General features: G+C 36.8%; 1 protein-coding gene and 1 long non-coding RNA gene across 4 annotated transcripts in view; one reads left to right on the forward strand and one right to left on the reverse strand.

The window, feature by feature from the left end:
* Positions 1 to 18081, reverse strand: part of LOC126848476 (uncharacterized) — a 105125-nt gene extending 87044 nt beyond the window's left edge. The window contains exon 1 of the long non-coding RNA XR_007687261.1: positions 17668 to 18081. This is a non-coding gene — a long non-coding RNA (uncharacterized LOC126848476). The remainder of the gene's footprint in view (positions 1 to 17667) is intronic.
* Positions 1 to 22869, forward strand: part of LOC126848447 (synaptogenesis protein syg-2-like) — a 266232-nt gene that overhangs the window by 132153 nt on the left and 111210 nt on the right. The window lies entirely within an intron of this gene.

A 22869-nucleotide genomic window follows, 5' to 3' on the forward strand; every position in this document is an offset into this window, starting at 1 on the left:
TTTTTAACCTTTGACGAATGCACGTGAATACGTCATCGAATACTCTACCGTTATTGAAATATTGATGAAAGTCACGAAGGTTTTTTTTTTTCTCTCGGATATATCTTTGCACATTTATAATAATTACAATTTAAACTAAGCGGAACGAACCACGCGTAATATTGGCGAGAAATAAACGGTTATTAAACAATCAATTAGCTAATGAGAGATTAATTGATTAATATCGCTTTGATTTAAATACTTAATATGGGCGCTACAAATATTATTATTTTTGATAATAATAGATTCATCGCACAATTTAGAGGCTATATAATTTTAATCTTATTAATTGGAGCTTTATTGATAAATTATATTAAACGAAGTGGAATTATTATGTACAGATTGATGAACATTTCATAAAATATCATACAATGATATTATTATTGTTCAAAATCTGATAATACATAGTTAATTGATTTTTTTTATCGCTGTTCGAATCGTGTTACGAGTATAAAAGCCATATTGATTTAATTTTATATTATTGTAACATACATATAATGACTCTCGCATGAAAATATTGCAAATTTTTATTGCTACTTTTCTTGTCACACACATCGTGAATTCTTAAATCTATCTTATTTAACGTTTTAACAAGCCGACAATTCTCAATCGGCCTGTTTACATCCATATAATCAACCATGACAACAAACCAGCATCGATGGCATGCGCGTTTAACACGTCGATGATACGCTTGTTGGAGAGATTTACGCATCGCTCTTCTCCACCTTGTCATCCCCTGTTCATTAGCATCGGCCTACCAATCAGACCCTAAATTCAATTCCCTAATCAGTGCCCCGTGCAATTTTTAATCAAGATTCGATTTAATTATTGGTATAAATTATTCTCTTCTCTCGAATAAATTAAGAACGTGTTTTTAGTTACAATTTATTGGTCTTTCTTTTCAGATGTCTAATGATAACTGTCGATTAACGTTTATTTGACGTATGACTTTAATCGATTAATTTTCGATGTTAAAAATATAAAAAAATATTGTCGCCCTATATTGTCATTTCTATCGTTGCCGGTACACAATAGATATTTTTATACATTTCTCTTTTATTTTTGTATCTATAGCATCGAAAAAATCTAATATCTAATACATCGAATATGTCAATGCTTTTGATTTCTGCTTTACATGACAATATAAAGTATTTCTGTCAGAATAAAGAGAAATATATCAGAGTGCTCCGATATAATTTTCATTATTTGTTTAAGCAATCTTTAAACAGCTTAAACAACATTATCAATATCTTATAACAATACTATATATAGGCAATTTTTTTATGTGCGTTTTAACGAGACAAAAATCATCCGTCTTAATTCAACAGTTTTGATAGTGAGCGATTTAATGATTAAATTTTACAAATCAAGTTGTATTTTCGCATCACTCTAGATTCATTTAAAATAAACATGATATCCCGTTTTTGTTAATGTTTAAACGAAATGTCTGGAGCAAATCCAATCGGAAAGCGCTCACTGAGATTTTAGCTCGTCGAAGCGAACGAATTGTGGTCGAGTTTGCGCGCAATGACGACGCGACGCGACGCCTCGTCAGACTTTCCGCCACCCAGGGAGATATCCAGACGCGGTAAATTCTTAATTACTACGCAAATGAGTTTTGCATCCTTCATGAGACTTAGAAATTGGAATGCACGGAGAATTTCGTACGTGCTTGGGTGCGCTTAAGTGTCAGCGATCGGCGATGCGAGAGAGAGAGAGAGAGAGAGAGAGAGAGAGAGAGAGAGAAAGAGAGAGAGAATCCCGACATAAACACGGCGGGCAACCGTATTCGTTTTCTTGCATCCCGTTTTCGTATTTCTGATTATTCTGATGATTTTGTTCCAGATCTACAAACTCTACGCTAAAATATTTTCTTCGCTTTTAATACCGCAGTTTCTTTCATCCTTTGCTTAAACAAACGGTGTCAAATACGCGCGAAAATTATATGTATGTATATATATTTTGTATATTAAAATTTACAATTTTAAAATTGAAGGAGGAAATTATAAATATACCAATTATATATATTTACATATGCTAAAAATATTATAAACGAGAAGCGATGGAAAAAGTTACTTTTAATCCCAAATTCATGTGTCAAAAATTATTTCAGTAATTTTAGATTGAAAATTAGATGAAATTAGATTGAATTTTAAATATTTAACCAATTTTCATCTAATTAAATGAAATTATACATATTTAAATTTAAAAAATTCCCCCGGGGAAAATTACAAAAATTATATTTTACAATTATGATACACAAGTATAAAGTTATTAAGTAAATTAGTAAGTTAATAGTATTATAAATAAATGAATGAAAATATTATGAGTCGTGTTTGTGAAAGAGCTATAAAAATATTTTTGTTTTTTTTTTTTTTTTCATAAAGATTGTGGGTAAAGGATTTAATTTGTTTGTAACATATACACGCATATCCCTCTCGCGTGGAAGTTTAGCGGTAACTGCAGGTGCACACGTGCGTATCTGGGAATTGGAGCAACCCACTCGCAATTCGGCGAGCGACCGTAGTAAATCCGCGCAAACTTTCGCGGTTATTTTTTTTGTTTCTTCCTTTTTATCGCGCGCGAGCTCTCGCGCGTTTCGCAGCTGCACGCAGCCTACGATTGTCACATACGCTTTATGAAAAATTAACGTCGCTGCCATTAAGATAACGCGTTTTTGTATACGAGCACGAGTGAGACGGAACCGCGAACCGCGCCATGCCCTGTCTCGCGCCACTTAAAATATTACAGCGTAAAGTAATGCATTACTGTAATATAGCCCCCACGTATTATGCTTTTTATAATATCACATTAAGACGATAAGAGAATCATTTTTTTTTTACTATCGCTAAAATGGCCAGGAAGTTAGAGCCGCGCGATAGTATCGACTATGCTGACTAGATGTAAGAAGATAACATTCAACGGTCATATTGCGAGGCAGGAAATTAATATAATGCTAAATTAAAAAGAAAACATGAAAAGGCCATATTCTGAAAAAGATCTTTTAATTTATATATTAATTAATATTTAATTCATGTTCTATATAATAGATATATATTTTTTAAAGTTCAATATTTAACGACAGCTTGCAATTAGCATCGAAAAAATTAAATAAACATTAAGATTCTTTGCAGTTCTTGAAATTAATATATTAATATGATATATTAAGTGCATGAGATTGCAATGAGATTAAAAATTAAATATTTAAAATTAAATATCGATTAAAGCAAAATTTTAAATAGTATTAATCGTAATGAATGTATATCTCTCGTTATAATATGATTTGTGTCCTAGATAATAGATGTAAGACGTAAATAATGATATGCAAGAATCGCAGAGAATGTTAACATGAAATCATTAAATGTAATAAGATCTTAAATTAAATATTAATTAGATCAAAATTCTAAATTTGAAATTAATCAGGATATATATAATCTTTTATTAATAGTGAAGCATTCCTGATTAAAACTACTTAATTTTTATTCAATTATTGTAAAAGAGTGCAAGTTAAATTCTTTCAGATAAAAATAAATATCGCACATTTGTCACAATAAACGTCCTTAATATTGATTACTATCTTGTCAAAATACAAAGTCTCGAGCAAATATCGCGATGTTATCATTGCACAAGCACACACACACACATGTTAAATTTCAAACAACAAACGCGAGTCACGTTGGCTTATCTCAAAAATGGAACACGATGGCTGGATCGATTCAGAAATATAATTTTGATAGTTAGCCTGCAGTTCGTTGATCATTTCGAGGTTTGCAAGTGTGCGAAATGAATTTCGCTCGCATTCATCTCGTCATAAATATCGAGATATTCAGCGTTCTCATCTTACGAAGAGGAAAGGGGTGAATTTAAATGGCTCGTGCTTTGCGATTTAAGGATATCTTCGTCACGCCCTCCGAGCCGGCGTTCACTTCAATTAATCAGTTCTAAGCTGCACCTTGATTACTGGTCCGAACACATACTCCTATACCGTCTATCTATCTACACACAGCGCGATACGTGATCGCTGAAACACTCGGATGGACTACAAAACGGGAGTTACGCATGCAAGATTCAGACAAATCGCTAAACAAATTCTGGGGGATTCTTGTAACGGTCGTAAAATATTAATTTTGCAATCCATCTCCAATTTGTCACTGATGTTATTTATGCATGGCCAACATATGCTTGCTGGTTTTTGCCTTCGTTAGAATGCATCTATAAATCATATTTTTGGATGCTCTTTCGCATAACTCGTGCAAAAATAATATATAGGAATCCCGTTGAAAATATATTAGAATTTATCTTTCTAATTCGAGATATATGATATATATTAAAATCTCGAAGGATAAAATAATATCGAAAATTGAAGAAATATAAAATATTTCAGATTAATGTTAGAGTAAAAAAATACCGTAATATTATATGAGTAAATACAGTTTCAAGCAAGTTTGCATTCCTAGTTAATAATCTGTATATAATTCTAGATTATTAAAGTTTCATTTTTCTTTTTTCTAAACTCGGAAATTAAAAACAAACATTTGATCGATTTCTTTTTTGTGTACATCGAAATAAAACTTGTAATTTTAAATAAATCGCGCTTACGTTTGTATAATCATACTCAGCTTGTATCCTGCTTCGCAACGTTACAAATATAAAATCGGCTTTTGGTTAAAAAAGGCTACACTCTTTCTCTCTCTTTATCTCTCTTTGTCTACCTATGTAACTGTCGACAATAAATTTCATCTTTATCAGCGATAGTTCCCCGAAACGACCTGTATATAACGGTGTTAAAGTATTCATTGCGTTTAAGCGTGCTCAAGAGCGTATATCGAGGGGTGAGAATCGATCGGGTGCGAAATGAAGGGATGTATCTTAAAATTGAGCAAGCGCGATAACGCAGCACGATCCGACGATCCCTGTTAACGGGAGAAGGAATCTCATCGGTGATCATAAATTTTCCCCATTTATCTCGGATCAGAGAGTCAATTCTTTTCCGCAGTTGCCTTCCAAGTCTCCCGCGTCGTATTTACCTCCGTTCCGTCGATGCGCGCGCCCGCCAAGATGGTTAAGAAATAGAGGAGCTTTGATAAGAAGTCACGTTCGTATATATCCTCCGGCAGCGATTCACAAATTACTCTGTCGACGGTTCGGCCATTACCGGTGGTTTCCTTAGGGCTCCCCAGTGTATCTCGAAATCTTACAGCAGAAGATACTATAGGCTATCGCTTCCTCCCACATCCCGGTATATATAATTTCCGTGAACCGGAAGCCAGCTTGATCCTAACCGTCGTCGGTACATAACCGTGAAGTTTGCATCTACGTGATGATCTATTCTCTCCCGCGGTCAGTGGAATAATAAATGGCAGTTGAAGGATCCTCGTAAGATCGAGTTCGTTCAAACGATTTGAATAAGTCGAGGTTAACGAGAGATTGAAGGAATTATTCGACTGAAAAGCCCGAGCTGTGGTACTGGGGAAGGGGTCTTTAAAGGCGCCGTTGCCATAGAGCGAAAGATGATTTAATTGTAAATCCAATACAAGCCCAGGGACATCTAATCCGTCCACGTGTCCCTTAACTGACACGTCCCGGAAAATCCTTTGTAATTCGACCGCCACGCTCAAAAGATGATCACCGAGCCACGGTTGCATGAAACGTCAGCGACGCCGAGCGACAGGGACGAACGGACAAGGCGCGGATAGAAAGGGGGAGGGAAGTGGGGGTGGTCGGTATCGATCCGCCGAAGACAGGAGCTCTCGGTGTTTACACCGGATGTCTACTCACGTTTGTTAGGATACGTGACGGCGGTTATATGAGCGCGTGAATTATTTCGATTGTAACCGGGCCGATCATCATCGTTGTCGTCGTCGTCGTCGTCGTTAACAATTGCTCGGGCACGAAGTGTAAAGCCATCGCGGTAGCAGCGTCGTTAACGCGGCATCGACCACTCTCCACGTTGACTTTCACGGCGTTGAACGCATCCGTTATTACGTCTATCGGTGATATAACACCGTGTGTTCGCTTTTACGATCCCTCTGGTATGGGCCATCAAGTTTCTCTCGAGATCTCTCTTCGACGGCATGTCTCATCGCGATCACGGTCATCATCGATCGCGTGCACTTTCGGATGCGGCATTTTTACGGCCGGCGATCACCGTTGAAAAGTCTTATCGGTAACTTCTCTCAAAATAGACACCCGATATATCCGAATGTTTCATATATATAATACGTAAACATTTTCTTACCGTTGCACATTTTTTTGCATTTTTGCATATATATGCAAAAATGCAAAAAAATGTGCAACGGTAAGAAAATGTTTACGTTGAACCCGAATAAAAAAGACGAAAGCTAAAATTTAAATAAACGTATATATATATATATATATTGCACTGCTCTCTTATCTCTAATCGATAAAAAACGGAGAAAAATGATGCTGATGATGTAATAATGAGAATAACGAAGAGAAGAAAAATTTTATTTCGAGGTGGATTTGATTTTACCTTATCCATTCAAAGTAACGATAATATAATTTGATTTTATAAAGTATAATATTACATTGAGCTATCATCTTTCTAACACGTATTATATAAATAGGCGTTTCTATAATTGAAGAATAATAATGTCGTGTATAAGGATAATCACCTTAAAGAGATATGTCAATCACGTTAGTCAAGATTGCTTAAATAATAATCGATTCTTGCATCTCGATAAATGAATGATGGAAATATAAGGATTGAAATGAAGAATTAAGCTCGTGATATGACAGTGAGATAATTTAATTCGAGTTTTTTTAGAGTAGTTTCCTTAAATATTCAAGGTGAAGAAAGAGAGTATGAATATAGTAATGACATCACTCAATAACATTTTAAGTTATATTATCCAAAAATTTAATCCATATCTATACGTATATATGACGTCGAAAAACTATCATAGAAGATTCTTTCTATACTTATATAGCACTGGCGGAAACGAAATTAAAAGAGATAAAATTGGACTGTTTCGAAATTATACGACGTCCCCGGTGGAATTACCTGCGGTATCTTTTCCGATTATGACGATCTCTAGAAATACGATCACTGTGGCAAGTTGAATTTAAAAAGGAGTACAAATGAGCGTAAAAAAGAACTAGATGCGCACAGGCGCGGTAAGGTAAGGAAAGTCACGATCAGAATCCCAGAAGAGGAAAATGGCTTACCTTCGCGAAACGTTAAGTAATTGCCTGCTGACGATATCGCACGATATTTTTGTGGAAAATGTTCCTTTGCATTAATTCGAGGCTCGCGGCGACTACGTTCTCTCGGCGTCCTCGAGACGGTTTAAGAAGTCACAAATATAATTGGAAGACACGGAGAAAGGAAGGGGAAACCATTTTCCATTTTTCGATCTAATCGATAGATCTTTTCGATTCTAATAAATTGGAAAGTTTTTTTATATGCGGAATATTGATGTAACACACTTGCGAAAGATCGCGTCTGTACTCGGTAAACTGAAAAGCGACGGAAGAGAGAGAAAAGGCGCCAATGACTTGCCACTGCCTGTGAATTTACTCTTATCACCGTATTCGTTTTTCTTGCGAAATTTCCTTTTCGCGTTTCGCTTAAGCGAAAGGGTGGCGCGGGAGGGGGGTGGGGAGGGAGGGAAAAGGGAGAAGGACGCGGTGAGAGAAAACGCTGCGCGAGCGGTGGCGAAATGCGAATGTATGAGCTCTGACTGTTCTCGGAAATCAGGTTGAAATCCTTTCAGACTGTCGCGAACCATCGGGTGGAAATCATTTCCGAAAAGAAAGCGTAGTCGCGAAGCTGTGCGAGCGATGTAGTAATCGAACGATTGGCGGTGCTATCTAAAGGATAGCTACTTGTGCTCCTTACGTGGATATATTGAAAAGTGGACGTACCAAACCGATGGCCATTTCGATCGACGAGGTATCATTACAAAGCTAACATGTTGAGAATACGTAAACACCTTGATTACATCTTTGTCAAAGCATCTCGGAGCGACGAGGTATATGAAATTGCCGAATATAGCGCGCACGTATAGTCAGCTTATAATAATGCATAAACACGCTTTATGCTTCGTCAAACCTCGCGATATGTTCTCTACTGCGCCTTGGCTTCGACCGTATTTTCATACATGAAGTGCACATGCGAGTATTGCGCGCACTTGTACAATGGTTGGAGAAGGTCAAAGCGCAGGCGAGGAGAGAGAGAGAGAGAGAGAGAGAGAGAGAGAGAGAGAACAGAAGAGTCGTGAAACAAGGATGCTGCGGGCACCAGGTTGCATTGCCGGGGAATCAAGTGTGCGGGAGAGGCGCGGTAGAAGGAGAGAAAGCTCGGCTCCGGAAGCTTTAAGCCGACTCTCTACCCCGGGACTTTGCCGCGTGTGTGTACTTTGTCGAGTAGATACGGGAAGGGATATATACTCTCATTCGGTAGACTGCCGCAGTCGCGCGGTACTTTCCCGCCTTGCTACGTGCATGGTCGACAGAGGCGTAGCCTCTCATCATCATCGCGATGTGAATCGCAGCTTTTCATCTTTTTCCCCTTCGCATTTTTTTTTTTATACTTTCACGGGCGCTTATTAAACATCGCGTTATAATTATTAGCCTCCTCGAATTTTGTAACAATCAATATTTCGCAATAGCAGATATTCTTTCACGATTAGCAATGCCAACACAATTAGATGTGACGTCATATTTTTGACGTAGGATGCTCAATCATATAGCTCTTTGTTTGATTTAAAATTCTCAATGCATTTTTTAGCAGAAAATGAAAATAAATCAGAAGAGGGAGGAGGAAAGAGAGGAGGAAGGGGTCGGAATTTGTAAGAAAAATTTGCAAAAGGCGACCATCTTGCTACGCCAATGATGGTCGCCTCTCATTGGCGATAGTAGTGCCGGCGGTTCACCTTCTCCAATCTACTTCGCTCTGGAAGTGAGTGCTATCCAAGAGAAAACAAGACGTTCCCTTTTGGGAGAATGCGTGGGATTTCCTCTAACGCGCTTCCGGTCTGGCACATTGTCCTTGCGGTGAATTGAGATGGCGGTTACGGTGGTGGTTAGGTAATCGGAATGGGTTAATTAGACGAACTGCATTGCACGGAAAATTCCGCGTTGCGAGAATAAACTTTTTCGAAATAATATTGAGAGTATGAATGCTCGTTAAAGTAAGAAACTTAAGGTTGGACAAGAAGTTTTTTATAAATTTGCGAGAAAATTTATTCTGTACGAAAAATATCTTGAAAATATACGTCGTCTTACATTCCAACTTGCTCGTTATAATGATAGCACGTATATTACTTCGAAACTAACTGAAATATTGCTTTTCTCTCCATTTATTTCTCCAGTTCTTTTTATATCCTGGACTGTCTCCGTTGCGTTCTTATCATAATTAATTTCAATTCGACATAACTTTACCGTGCATACTTCTCTCTTCGTCGCTCCAGTCGCGAGTAGATTTAGCAACATTTCATCCTGGAATTATTCATGGGATCAATTATGTGACCGAGAGTGCACTGAAGTCGCGATTAAATGCAAGCTGCATTTGACTGACGCACTTCCTTCTGTAATTTGCAAAGCAGGTTGCTCTACGAAGCAAATATCCGTATACTATGTATATCTCCTTACTTCTGACATATAAAGCGGATAGACAGCTTTTGCATGCATATATCGCACTCTTGTAGATTGCAGAGTGCACTTTGAAAATGATTAGAATGACCAACTATCATTGCGGTAAATTAATTTGCCATCTTTTTGCTTCAAAATGCAAAGTAAGCCATTTCACCATTATTGTTTTTATCACATCTCTCATGAATAATTTAGCGATAAAAGAATATACCCATTAATACCCATGATTCAGGCACATACAGATTATTTATAATTATTTTTGCAGAGATAATATCTTAACATGATATTCTTGAGTCGATTATCATTTATAATGCGAAGATAATAACCTTTAAGAAAAAATTACACGAGTATATCAATCTGTTAACCGTAAGCGTGCGAAAATTTCCTACAAACCGCAGTCCTTTGTACACAGATACTTGAATGGTACTTAAGCGAATTCGAGGGCCGATAGAGAGAGGAGCGTGCATGGCGCTGAATCGAATGAAAAGCCGAACTGAAAGTTCAATTTGCGGTAATTGACTCCGTGCGCCGGTATACACCGTATTTCCCGCCTCTTTGAAGACTTTAATAAATCCGCCATGCGCGTATGGAACGGAGCAACTGGGAAAGGGAATAATATCGTTCTTCCATTAGATCGCGCGATTTGAAGATCACTCGAGTCTGCGATATAAAGCAGCGATATGTTTTTTTTTTTTCTTTTTTGACTTTGAATGAAATTTTGACGTTTTACAGAAAATGTAGAAAACGATCATGTTCGGATGCTTTCACGCTGCTTTCACAGACATCGTGCGACAAGAGCGAGAATATTTCCCGAGAGGAAATTATACTTCGTACTTCTGTCACATTCTTAATGTAACATCTAAAAAAAACTGCAAAAAGCATAACAATGATGATGGGAAAGAGCGTTATATACGACGTATAAAATTATTACACGGTTCTGGAGCTTAAAGAGCGGCAAACGCGGCGGTTCGTCCTGGCGGAACGAGCCGCTCTCGTGAACAATTACGCAGGGTCCGGCGATTTACAATCACCCGCCGGGACGTAAATCCGTTCTACGATGTAAGGTCGAAAGTTTTATCGTTCCGTGCGCGCGCACGCGTCATCGTTGTTCTTCATTAATAATTACGCGGGTATATCCCGATATATATGACCGTTAACCGCGAATGGATCACGGCGCATCGCGCCATTATATTCTCTCTCCCATCTCTCTCATCCTTCTCCGTTTTTTTTCTCTCTTTCTCTCTCTCTCTCTCTCTCTCTCTCTCTCTCTCTCTCTTCACGGAAAGCGCGCGCGAAAAATACCGCGGGGAAAAAAATGCCGCCGTCCGTCCCCATTTCCCATTCTCGACTGCACAATGTACACGGCAAAAACATCCCCTAAATATCGGCGTTTACAGCCCTCGACGCGGAAAGGGTGCGCGAGTTAAGCCTCCATGGTCATTTGGCCATTTATCTACATTCACCGCCTACTCTTTTTTATCTGTCTCTTTCCATCGACTTTTCTCTTTCTTTCTCTCTCTCTCTCTTTCTCGCGTTTTCGACCCTTTTTTCTTCTCACAGAGCCCGCTGCTTTTCTCTCGATCAGTGGCGAACACATACTCGCACTACCATTTCCCTTATTTCGTTCTCATCCTCCTGATTCGCGCCAACTCGGTCTCCGTGTGGCCGATTTTCCGCCTCTCTCGCCCGCGCACGCCGATGCGTTCAATTCTCGCTTCTATCTTCTTTTTCGCTGGAAACACGCGGACGATAAAAGGCACCGCTCGGCAAAAGTATTGTCCGCTACCGCGGAAACGGCACGGCAATTTTAATGCAAGCGCCACCCTCCCCGCCTATCCTCCGCTCTCGCTTTTCCGTCAGCGATGTTGCAGGTCCAGGTACGCGCTATTCGCGCCAGCGGTCGACGGCGATATCGCGGTTTCTCTCGAGTCTTCTCACGTACTTTGCTTTCGCTGCCGTTCGCTCGCTTTTCTACCATCTGCTCTTCTCGCCCGCCCTTACCTCTATGCCAGCAGTTTCTCTCCGTCTCTCGTAGTCTTTTATAACAAAACTGCCGACAATCGGACCAAAACACGCTCAGCTCGAGTCTTCGTCTCTTAAGCCTTGACCGCGAGAAACTATATCTCGCCGTGACGATGTGTTCCGCTTAAATCGGAGCAGTAGGTCAAAAATGCACGATATCGTGCGGAAAGCTTTTTCGTGGAAAAGGTTCCCGTAATTTTACGCAAAACGCACCGTGAGAATGCGCTCGACGAAAGGCCACAAGTCGCAAAAAATCAATGAGAACGAAGAAGATTGTAATTAGCGAAAGATGTGACGTAACGCGATTGATTACAGAAGCGCGACGCGCTTCAAAGATCTCGAATAATAACTGTTCGATCCTGTTTGAAATTCTCTCCGTATTTGTATTAACTTTGTGGAAAAATTGACGTTTTTCCCAACGGTGTTTTAATTAATTCTCTCAATTCTGGTATGCTGCGCGCGGCACTGCACGTTTTCCCCCGTATGCGTTTGCTTTAATTATGTTCATTAGATTATAATTTTAATTAAAACAGTATTTTTCACTTTTCTTCCCCTTTCCCCGGACTTTTCCCATTTTATTAAATACCACATCGTGCGCGAGTGTTCGTCACAACACATCCACATATGTAACTTTTTGTTCGAAGCTCAGTTATTATATAATACGAAAGGGTATGTCGGATGAATAAAAACATCGCTCAAGTTTTCCTTGTTCCATTTTTCCGTTTATGCAATGCTATGGAAATAATATATATATATATATATATATATATATATATATATATATATATATACACACACACACATGCCGATGCTGAGATTATCAAATAAAAATTATTGTTAATTTTAACGAAACGAGGAGAAAAAAGTATATTTTACGTATTACAAGCAAATATGGACGATGGGATACTTGCATGATATTAAATATTGTGATAATTTTTTCTCTCCTTAACGTTCGTCATACGAGACGAAAGTATTAAACGCGCGCGCATTTAGGTCAACGAGATACGCCAAAACCGAGTGGATGGAGGATATCGTCGTTGCTCGCGAGATAAGAAAAGGGTGATCCCCGCATGAATCCCCCGCGCTAAAAGGAAGCCTGTCGTAATCCGTGTATCCCTAGCCGCGCGAAGCCCACATTACTCTTGGTTTATACAGACGCGCGCCGCTCGTTTCTATTATTTTCTTGTTATACCCTCGTAGAGGAAAGGGAAGCGAGATGGCGAGGGCGAGGTATACTAGCAGCTTCTCTTTCGTATCGCGATATTACTGTTACGACCGCCGTTTCTACCCTCTACGGCTCTGTTTCTCTCTCTCTCTTTCTTCCTTCCTCTCTTTTTTCCCCTCTGGTGTTTATCTCCCTCATTGCTATCGTTGGTGTGTGCGACGCTTCTGAAAAATTGCACGTCCAAGCCACTGTGACCCTTCTTTCTCTCTCTTTTCGGGCTTCCTTCCCGTCACCGCTTAGAGTGAGTTCTCGCTCGACTTCCGTTTTGCAGAGAGCTTGATTTTTCCGGCGACTTTTCGGCAGTGGCTTCACGACGCGTCTTCGTCAAAATTTTAGTACGCTGACATGAACGGGGCTTTTTGGTACGACGTATTTCTTTTAATCAGAAATCACGCGAACGGATTTTTTATACTTATTGTTAATCAAACAGTCGAAACAAAATTCGAAATAAGATTTTTTCGTGTTTATCGTGAAAAGTCGCTATGTCCGCCATGAAATTTTAATTATTGGCACCTAATCTTCGTATCTTTCTTTGCATTTATTATCTCTCGCGATTTTAATGGCAAAAGGCATATAAGTTAAGTTATTAATTAAAAGTGTCTCGAGTTAAGAGCACTGGAATCACAAGCAAGATTTTTCGTAACAAAATTGTCATGAACATTCTTGCACGCATGGTTTCTGGAGATCGTTAACTGCTTATAAATAGAAAATATACACACCTGATATGCGCAAAAAAAACTTGGCACGTAATAGAGCTTATCTTGCTAATTGTATATATTCACAAGAGTGCATTTTATAAATTAATTAAGCAAAATTATCAAATGACATAACGCGAGATGTCAAATAAGATTCAGAAATGTTAATGCGACGTTTTTAATGAATGTAGCGTTATCTCAAGTTGTCAATCATAATTTACACTTGACAGAATATATGCATATGAAAAATTATTCATGCGACAAGGAGCTTTTCGGGCAAGGCTGTCACAAAACGATGAAAATATAAATATATTAGATATCTCTTGTGGGTGGACAGAGATAATTCTACGAAAAAAATGTATTTTTCGTAAATATATTTTATATAATACTCTATGTGTGTGTAGAACACTGTATGTGTATATTTTAAATATTTCAGAGAGATAGGAATTTACAAAAGAAACAAAAGTTTTTTAGTTTTAAATTATTTTTAGCGCGTTGGAGATAAAATTCAAAAACTGGACTTGCAGCTTATTTTATAATACAAAGAAAAAAAAAATATATATATATATATAAATTTTCTATTATTATTTCTGTATTTTTGTATAAAAGCAGTTTTAACAGAGCAAGGTAAACACTTTTATTGTAAAATAAATTTGACGACTATGTATATCACATTCGTACTATTTGTATAAATGAGTTCAATATCCTATAACTTTTACATGTTTTGCAATATCAATGATATAAATATTTGCAAATATTTTCCACAAATATGTTGTTGCCCAACATTTCAGGAATACCACATTAAAGCATTTGCTTGAAAAATATTATTAAATACTATTATCTCTTCTCTCTCTCTCTCTCTCTCTCTCTCTCTCTCTCCCTTCGCTACGTATCAGTAGAATATCGGCAAAACGACGTGAATAACAAATCTGTTAATGTAAGTGAGATTTTGCGCCATACAAACTACGTTTACGCTTTAACACTGCAAGAATGGTAGTTTGCATTCTTTTTCTACAAGATTTAGAATAATGTGTTTACCATAACTCGAAGAGTAATCGAAACGCGGAAAGTAGTTTACTTTAAATGATGGAAAATATAAAATTTATAATCCCCACGTCGCATCTGTGTGCGTTGCAGAAAACTGGAAGAACTGAATTTTTAACCGCGCGAAATTCACACGGATCCGAAAATGTCTTGGAGATTATAAAATATAATCTTTTAAAGACTTGCGCGCCCAAAGTTTCCTTTATGCGCGAAAGTTGGAATCAGATCTCCCCCGGAGGTGAAACTCGGGCGGACTTTATTGAGCTATCGGCGGAATAACTACTTCCGAAGGAAGAAACGTAAAACTCCCTGGCTACCCGCGCGCGCCTGATTCAAAAATCAAACCGTCTTTAATTTAGAGGGACGGCAACGGCCCGTTCCCTCCCTGCCGAGGAAAAGGCGGGGACCAACTGGCTGTCCCGGGGAAATCGTTATCGAAGAACTTCACGGCTGCAACCGCCGTTCCTTCAACCGTAAATTGTAGCTCGTTTCTTCCGTTACGAAGACGTCAGGAACGACGGCGGACATTCCATGTTCAAAAGTTTCGAATGACTCGCAGATATGTAGATACGCTTGTCATTATAACTTTCCAAGGAATATTTCTCGTGGTACTATTTTTTTCTCTCTCTCTCTCTCTCTCCGTTTTTTTTCAAGTGTTATTTTTTAATTATAGTTTCTAATGTAAAAAGTATATTTTTTATAAACTGTGAACATTGCCTATGTATTTTTTTATTAAAAAAAGTTCTTATGATTTAATGAGAGAGATTTATTCTGTAAATATAATACTTATATATCTATATAATATCTGTATTTATAGCATGTTTGTTTTATCGCGATGGAAAGAGATTAAATGAGCATCGAAAATATTGAAATATTGATATTTTCAATATTTTTGAAACCGAAGACATCGGTAAACGATGAACGATTAAATTTAAGCTGTAATTTTTGACGCGGCAAGCATTCGATCAATATTTGATCGCTTGATTAAAAATCTTGTCAGGATATATAAGTAACACAATAAGTAGCAGCAGCAGCAGCACAGCAATATGCATATATAAATATTATTATACCACGCAAAAATTGTGAATTAACTTTCTATTGCAATTTGTCTACATTTGTCGTCTGATTTAGAGATTCATTGCATCATTAATAGCATTAATCAAGCTTAAAGATATTTTTCAATATTGTGTATGTATATGTGTGTCAATGTGTCTATGTGTGTGTGTGTGTCTGTCTGTGTGATTGCCCACATAAAATAGTCTTAAAATAAGCCATAGTCTGACTGTTTAAGCAGTGAAATTTAATTTGCATTCCTTGGGCATTTATAGTTGCGCTCTGTGTCCGTATCGTTAAACTCATTTTGCGGCCAATTTATGTATACAGTCGTGCATGCAAATAGTCGGAGTAGTCTCGCGCATATCGAGAGAAACGTACACGAGCGAAGCTTTTCATGATTTTGCAGCCGTAACGATTGCGTCGTCCTCTCGCGTTCCGCGTTTTAGCTTCGATAAAGCGAAAATGTGTAGAACGAGTAGAAGCAAGTAGAAACACCTCTTCGTAGTCAGACGTCGAGTATGTACACGATCGTGAGAACCGGAAACGTATAACGCGATTCAACCGCATTAGCACGCGAGGACACGGACGTTTCAATGACTCGATTAGAGATAAGACGTAAACGTATAAAGTCGAAAGAACATAGCATGCAAGAGAGGGGAGGGGGGGGGGATGAGGATTCTCCTTCTACACACGATTCAATAAAATTCGCGTTAGGTCTCTTCCTCGTTAGAGATCAAGAGGAACGTGTCATCGTGTCATTCGTTATCATAAAAAAAAATAATGAGCGAGAATCGTTTTGAAATTATTAGAAAGTCTCTTTGAATCTTTACATATGTTTTGAATGAAAAATAACACTAAGCAAGAAAAAAGAAGTGGTTTAACTTTTCGAAATTTTTTCGCCGCGATTTAAGTTTGACGCTATTATTTTTACTCACAGCATTCTAATACAAGGATATCGCGAATGGAAAATTAAAAATCCCTTTCTTTTGAAAATATCGTAAAGTCAATAACAAAATAATAAATATAGAGTACGCAAATTCTAATAAATATATATATATATATCGAGCAGCAACAATATTAAATGTCGTTTTAATGAAGTTATTGCGTCGGTGACACAATACGATTTATGGCCTCTTTTTATCTCTCTTTCTCTCTCTTTCTGAGGTGTTATAATAGAAACACACTTTCGGCACCGCGGTCGTGTGTGCGATCGCAACAAAAGGAACACATTTACCTCGGCGAGCTAAATGATAGATTATACGACGAGCCGTATATATTTTGCCAACGTACGAATATGATCGATGCTTATTACCGAGCCAAACCGGAATAATAAACGATAATTGATATCGCAACGTTACACTTACCGCCATTACCGCGGATATAATTATTGTGTCACGCAAAAGTGGTAAACGGATCTTAATTAAATCAGCTAAAGTGATTATTTTATTTGACATCTGCATGACATTTTGAAACTGATATTTAATTTTGCAAAAATCTTATCGAGATATTAAATAGAGAGAGATTGAATAAATTTCTCGATAGATTAAAATAGAAAATAATTTAGCACTCGTTGATATGATGCGCAACGGCAAAGTTGTAGTATACATTCGTGACATTGCTTTATAAAATACAAAATATATTTATATGTATTGTATATAGCAGTGTCCAGAATATATAAATAATGTTTCAAAAAATTGTAAATATCCATTATAGCCATTATAACTCGACATTATATGTTTATAAGTAATACTTGCACAATGTAATATAATATTGACGTAAAAAATATAACATATTGCGTCACAATATAATAGCGACGACAATTTTATGAAATGAACTCCGCACAATCGTAATTTTAAACCATGATAAAAATAGTAGCTTTAAATTATAATAAACCATTATATGATAAATATCCAATATTAATTTTACACATAAATAACAAATTAAATAATAGAAGTTATAAATTTTTCTTACGTTTCACAGTTGTTGCTATCGTCCGATGCTTTCCTGCCTCTTTTTCTTCTCTCTCGTTTATCGTTTGTTGCTTCTTGGCACTCACATATTATTAATCGATACATGACAATTGCGCGACTTTTTGCATGACACTCCCGTTAATTGCGCACTTTATTATATTACGTAAATATCAAAATATATGCGTGTTTAGATACGATAGATATTATTTATTAATTAAAAACATTGCAATATTTGAAATTTACTTAAACTCGATCTAACCGATACCTATATCCGTAACTTTTTATTGCTGATGAAAAATATAACACTTATCTCATTCTAATATCACGCGACGCGAGTTGATTAAAACGTAGTCAATTGCGCGGATAGATAATTGAAGTAATATTATAGAAAATAATGGCGTTTAACGTATTCTAATACTTGTCGCGATTGTGTCTCGAGAGATACTGCGACACACGAAACGACTCGTGCCGCTTATCTGCTCGTCCGAGTCTCACTGTTCGAATAATAACAAAGTTATCGTATGTAAACAATAGCGTGTTACGCATAGTACAAGAGCCAAATATCGTATAAAAGTAAATAATATCCGTCATCACCACGAAATATTAACATTTTTTGTATTTTTGTGACTGCAAATTAAATATATGATATTTAATCTATTGAAATTATCTTGAATTTCAAATTAATTATTAATTAGCGGTTGATGTATCAGGGCTTTTCGTTATTTAAATCACTTGCTTTTGCGATTCGTATTACTGTGCGTTTTTTGATTTGAAAATCATCGATAAATTAAAGACGAAAAATTCAGAGCACGAGCTGGAAAATATTATATAATATATAAATTAACTTTAATTATAATTATATTAAATATAATTTCATATTATATTTTATATAATATTGATAGAAAATAAAAACTTTAATAAAAATTATTAAATTATTGTTTTATACGGGTGGTACATAATTATTTGTGTAACTACACTTAAGTCAAATATATAAGAAATGTAATTCTATAAAATTTATTTAAAAAATTATATAATTATAAAAATTAGAAAATCTAATTAATTATAATAAAATTTTATAGAATGTAATAAAAAACATATACATACATATATAAATACATAAATCATATAAAATTATATTATAATTGAAAATTTTCTATTTTTTTATAATTGATTAAATTTTATAATTCTATAAAATTATATTATAAAATATTATTTATAATCAAATAAATTTGATATAAATATATTTACAGAAAAATAATTATCGCAAATATAGATATGAAACAATAATTTGATTTACATGTAACAAACTATATGATTTTTCTTTCTAATCTACTTATTTAATCCTGCATATTTGCAAAAAACATGCAATTAGAGACACTGCAATCTTCCCTTTATCAAGCCTATTTCAAAAGCCTCCATGGTCAGATTAAATTGGAAGACATCGATCTAGAGTGGAGAGCGGCGATAAAGGCAGACCGTTAACTTTGAATATGGCATAATTATATTAATGATTCAGGTCACATAATCTCTCTGGCCAGAACTCTCCCGTCAATTAAGCGGCTAATTAAGCGGCTCGTGTAAATTTCGTCCGACAACGTTTCAACTTCGTTTTTGTTCAATACCGATTCGTCCTCTCTTACCCTGTCATCGCGATATAACCGCGCTGATTCCCCGACGACCAATTTCATACGACGAAACGACAGTAGGACTCAATTAGAAGGGACTCTCTCCCTTTGTTTCGCGATGAAGAAAGGGCGCCTGGCGCCTTCGTTAAGCAAGATAACTGGGATGAAAAGGAGAGAATGAGAAATTAAAAGGACGGATAATTGAGATATCTATGCCGTAGTTTGAATGTTTGCCAAAGAAAAGGCATGCCTCGGCGAATGTGATTGAGATGTGGCGCAAGTATCCGTATACATATCTTTATCGAGAAGGAAAAAAAAAAAGCTACTACTTTTTGGCGAAAATAAATTACGTAAGATAATACGGTTAACGTAACTTTTTCCGATACATTAGTTCAGTTCAGGCCCGGGATTTATCGATCCTCGTAGCATCGAGCAAAAGCTTTCCTTGGCTGTCGTCTTCATGTTCTATGTTCGCGAAGAAAATAATGAAAAAAAAATGCGCAAACTTTTGCTTCGTGAAACATTTCACGCATTTGGATAGAAAATATCGGGTTTACGAATACGTCATTCAGTTAGTCACCCTAACTGTAAGGATTACTTATATGCGAACTTTTCCACAAAATCTTTTAATTCCCATTTTTCTCTCTCTCTCTTTCTCTCCGCGCGCTATCGGCATCCAGATCCTTTTGACATTACGGAAGCAGACGCTCGAAATGGCATAGCCTCGAGATGAAAGATATGTAGATGAAGAATAACGATGGAGAGCCGCGAGCGCGGGCGGCAGGTATTGTGGGCAGGTATATAGGTCGGCTTCTAAAAGATGTAAATAAGGGCGATAACAGCTTCGGGGTTAGTGGAATATTTCCGCGGTGGGAATCTCGGAAAATCACGGGGAATTGGAGCGAACAAGGAGAGCGGTCCTCGGGAAACACCACTGTCTCGGCGTAATATTCCCCCTTTCAACCTGCGAAACATTTATCGATGAATCGCGCGCCCGCTTTCGACGTACGAGACATCTCTGTCAGACACGCGCGTTCAATGCATATATTATTAAGGCGCTTGAATCGATGGGAGAGAAGATCGACGTTCTTTTATATCGAGTGCTTTCTCGCGCGAACATAGGTTGCTCAAAGTTTATACTTGTATTTCTATACGCGCCTTCTTTTCGAAACATATAAAGATGTCACGAAACATAGGATAAAATTTTGAAGACACTTGACTCTTATATTTATATTAATAACAAATTAAATTGAAAAAAAGGAAAAGCTTTTAATATGAGTTTAGGTGAACTCATTGAATGAATGAAATAGTTTAATATTAATTTATTTTTTATCTGAAAGTTTTAAAGTTCCTATTTATATTGTAAGAAATCAAGTAAAAATATAAACGAATTAATTAATTAATTAATTAAATCAAAAGAAAAAGATACAAGACAAAGTTTTTGTTTAAGTTTAAATGCATTCACTGAATAAATAAACATTTTCCAAACATATATAATTTTATATTAACTTACTTATTTTCGAATATTAAAGTGAGATGTATCGTAAGATATATTACAAGATAGATTATATGTTATCTTATTTAATATAGTAATATCTTTTATGTAAAAATCTCGTTATCGTCATATACGCAATCTGAACTAACATCGCTCAACAGTAATGGAAGTTGATGAAAAAAAAAAAACGCGAGTCGACTTCTTACTTACATCCACGGCTATTTTTCAGGACACTTGACAGTTTGTTCATCTTCGTGGACAATGATAGCCGATTTTATTTATACGCGTCACGGCGGCAAATAATTAGCGAGACAAACGAGTGAAATTACTCCGGCCGCCGACAGGAAATAAATCAGACGTTCTTCGCTCCGTGAAAATGCTGGATGGCTCAGGCGGAAGAGCGAGGGGGAAGAGCCAAGCAGGTGGAGCCAAGGAAGTGTAAAAGGAGAAGAAAGGGGGGAGAGCACGGGGAGATGGTAGCGACCGGATAGATACAAAGCAAGAAGAGGGAGCCTAATGAAATAAGGGTTGTTAATGAGAAGCCGTGAGAGTACGTACCCGTCTTTTGCCTCGTGATTATGCCAATACATTCATCCGCCGACGTTCGTCGATCCGTCGCCATTTTCGCGGCGCGCCCCGACGTATAAAGCGATAAATCATTCTCTCGCTAAGATCTCGCCCATGAAAGATAAGCGGAAGCACAATAGGCGAGTATAAAGTGAGATGCAGTCACATTATCGTGAGTGCATTTCAACGTATTTCTTATCCTTCCCTATGCGAGCGCTTGTCACACTGCAAAAACGAAATCTCATTGTGCGACGCAGAGAAGGAGAGAGAGAAGAGAGAGAGAGAGAGAGAGAGAGAGAGAGAGAGAGAGAGAGAGAGAGAGAGAGAGAGAGAGCGGTCTAATAAGACTGTGCACTTCATTACCGGGCGTTTTATATTCAAAACGCAATGTTCGTGCGAGTTATCACGCCAATGGTCAGGGAGGAAAAACGGGAACATGCCGAGTGCACTGTTTACTTTTTACCGAGATAGAGAGAAAGAGAGGGGGAGGGAGAGAGAGAGAGAGCATTGTATCGTGGGAAATATCGTGATTTATGGAACTTGGAGCAACCTTTACCGAGCTTTATCGAAAAGCCATTATAACCACGTGGATTTATGTAGTTCCCTCTAGATACTTACCAATGTTTATTGGACATTCGCCCCAACTACAGATGTTGCTGACTTAAAACTAATATTAATAAAGTGTTATCTGTAACTACGAATCTCTTGTAAAAACGATAGTTGGATCTTGCGTGAATCACTCTATTTTTGTTATTAAATATTTACAACTAATTTGATAAAATACACGCGATTTGTCACATTTAAGAGTATCCGATACTCCTTCATTATTCATATATCAAAAATGACACGCAATATCGAGATTAATGAAAGATCATAAATCGCAAATGGTTTCGAATTTCAACTGCGACGTATATTTTTCATCTTTTTTTTTTATATTTTAATATGCTATTTATTTTATTATTACTTAATGCCAGCTCGTATATCATTTTACGCCAAAGTGTTACGTTGAGTCAGTTTGCAATAAAAAAAATTAAATTAAATGCTTAAGCTTATAATCCCGAAAATAAAATTTAAATTTAATTTAGTAAGAATATTTTTAGTCTCTTATTTTTGCACTAATCTCGTACACGTTTCGAAATATAAATACGCGCGCAATATTATTATATATACGAGAATATCTTTTCGAGGCTCTCTTTTGTGTAGATATATTTGATATTTGAGAAAGGGATTTAATTTTAACATTCGCATATTTTTTCACACGTCCAATTTTAAATTTATGCTTACATCTAATCCGTTAGTTCTCTGACGGTTCCTCCGTTCGCGATTTTTATTTCATTTGTATATATTATATATCGAGAAAATGAAAAGAGAGGGTAAAAGAGGATAGAGTGTTTCGAGGCGCGACGCAATAAAGAAGGATTCTGTTAATTAAAAGTGAGTACAATCTTCGCGTTTGTCCGTTGTCTCTCGAGACTAAGTTAATACATTTTCTCCATTCCTCTTCGCTATGTTCGCG

Source organism: Cataglyphis hispanica, chromosome 3 (genome assembly GCF_021464435.1).
Source record: "Cataglyphis hispanica isolate Lineage 1 chromosome 3, ULB_Chis1_1.0, whole genome shotgun sequence".
NCBI lineage: Eukaryota > Metazoa > Arthropoda > Insecta > Hymenoptera > Formicidae > Cataglyphis > Cataglyphis hispanica.